Source organism: Styela clava, chromosome 15 (genome assembly GCF_964204865.1).
Source record: "Styela clava chromosome 15, kaStyClav1.hap1.2, whole genome shotgun sequence".
NCBI lineage: Eukaryota > Metazoa > Chordata > Ascidiacea > Stolidobranchia > Styelidae > Styela > Styela clava.
The window spans coordinates 3565001-3567500 of NC_135264.1; the positions used below are offsets into that span (position 1 = coordinate 3565001).

Sequence of the window (2500 nt, forward strand, 5' to 3'; positions counted from 1 at the left end):
GGGCGTCGAAGCGTCGAGCGAGAGCTCGCGTGGAGCAGCCGTCGGTGCAGATCTTGGTGGTAGTAGCAAATATTCAAATGAGAGCTTTGAAGGTCGAAGAGGAGAAGGGTTTCATGTGAACAGCAGTTGAACATGGGTGAGTCGGCCCTAAGGAACAAGCGAACGCAGTTCGACGGGGGGCGTTGCTCGTCTTCGCCCCCGGTGTCCGAAAGGGAATCTGGTTAATATTCCCGAGCCTCGACACGGAGATTGGCGCTTCGGCGCCCGGTGCGGCAACGCAACCGAACTCGGAGACGCTGGCGTGGGTCCCGGGAAGAGTTCTCTTTTCTTGGTAAGGAGCGCAGGCCCTGGAATCGGTTCGCCCGGAGATAGGGCTGGCAGCTCCGTAAAGCACCGCGTCTCTTGCGGTGTCCGGTGAACCCGCGTCGGCCCTTGAAAATCCGAGGGAGATGGTGTAATTGTCGTGCGAGGCCGTACCCATATCCGCAGCAGGTCTCCAAGGTGAACAGCCTCTGGCCGACGGAACAATGTAGGCAAGGGAAGTCGGCAAATCAGATCCGTAACTTCGGGAAAAGGATTGGCTCTAAGGGCTGGGTCGGTCGGGCTGAGGTACAAAGCGGATGCCGGGACTTGACCGGACTGGGCGAACGCTTGCCGCTTCACGGCGGCCGGCGTGAGCTCGGACCTGCGTCCGGTCCCTATCCGTGGACTGCCGCAGCTGCGCGGGCCTCGCGGCTCGCTTCGGCCGGCGTCGAACAGCCAACTTAGAACTGGTACGGACCAGGGGAATCCGACTGTTTAATTAAAACAAAGCATCGCGATGGCCGCAACCCGGTGTTGACGCGATGTGATTTCTGCCCAGTGCTCTGAATGTCAAAGTGAAGAAATTCAACCAAGCGCGGGTAAACGGCGGGAGTAACTATGACTCTCTTAAGGCTCTTGACTCTCTTAAGGTGACCTCTGTAACGGGGGAAACCATGTGCCTATCCGGAGCCTCCACGTGGCGAGAGTCGGGCAATGCCTCGGAACCGCCTAATACCATCTTGGAAGTTCCGAGGTAGCTAAAATCGGATAGGCTTTAATATCCATTTGGGGCTACCACCCCCATTCGGATTACCCAAACCCGGTAGCACAAGAAAAAAGAAAAAAATGTCCACTGAACCCCTTGCCGCCGCAGGGGGATGTGGTTGGGAACCTGCCGGGATCCCGAAGAGTAGTGGCACTCTTTTGACCTTTTCCTGCTCCGATTGTAACCGTGCGTTTTCGACAAAGTCCGGTTTAGGATTGCACAGGAGAAGCCAACATCCAACTTCATTCCATCAAGATAGTGTCCCAGTACGATCTCGAGCGAGGTGGAGTCACGAGGAGGATTTTTTGCTGGCAAAAGAAGATTCACGCCTGGAGCAAGAAGGAATCAAAAAGAACAGATACGCCTTCCTGCAAAAAATCCTTCCTCATCGCACTCTGGATGCTATCAAGTCGAGGACGAAACGAGCAGAATTCAAGTCAATGAAACTGCAGATCGTCAAACCAACAGAGACGACTACCGAAGATAGTAGAACTCCAGAAAAACAATCATCGGAGGAGCATCCAGAAGTTGCCGCCTCGGAAAGCAGCTGGAAAGAGGTCATCTGGACTTATCTTGACTCCTTAGGAAGAGCAGATCATACTTCCTGGGGAGCCCCACTGCTTGACGAGGCCATCCACCATCGACTCGACGGTGACGAGTTGAGGTCTATACTCGATGAACATGCTTCGGAGATGACCTCCCGCTCATCAGCTTCCCATCGAGGATCACATAAACCCTCTGGAAGGAAACCACCCTCTGGGAAGCTGTCAAACCGGCTTCAGCGCAGGCTTGAATATAAAAAGGTTCAAGCTTTGTATCGGAAAAAGCGAACATCATGCGCTGAGCTGGTATTGAGTGGGGGATGGAAGACAAACACCAACGCAAGGAATGGACCCACCAAAGAAGAACTAACATCATTCTGGAAAAAGACCATGGAAGCTCCGAAGATTGAAGACAACCGTCCGGTAACTCCAATCAGATCAACGGCATGGGAGACGGTCAAGCCGATAACTCGAGAAACGATTCTGGACACCATCAAAGGATCATGCGAATCGTCTCCTGGACCGGACGGTGTCTCTCTTCGGATGCTGAAGTCCATTCCTTTGACCACCATCACGAAGATGTTCAATCTGTGGATGCTTAGCTGCAGTCAACCTCGAGCCTTACGAAAATCAAGGACTATACTAATACCAAAGGTGCCTTCCCCTACGAACCCGGGTGAGTTCAGGCCTATAACGATAGGCCCTATGATATCCCGGGTTTACCATAAAATCTTGGGAAGGCGGCTCGGGGAATCCTTTCCTCTCCAACCAGTCCAACGGGCGTTTCGACCAACAGACGGATGCGCTGAAAACATCATGCTGCTTGACGCCCTGTTGGACAATGCTAGACAACTACACAATCCGTTGCAAATTGCATTTCTGGATCTGA

The 2500-nt window shown here is 53.3% G+C and overlaps 1 pseudogene; it reads left to right on the forward strand.

Moving 5' to 3' along the window:
* LOC144413570 (large subunit ribosomal RNA) overlaps positions 1 to 2500 on the forward strand; it is a 6770-nt pseudogene that overhangs the window by 1620 nt on the left and 2650 nt on the right.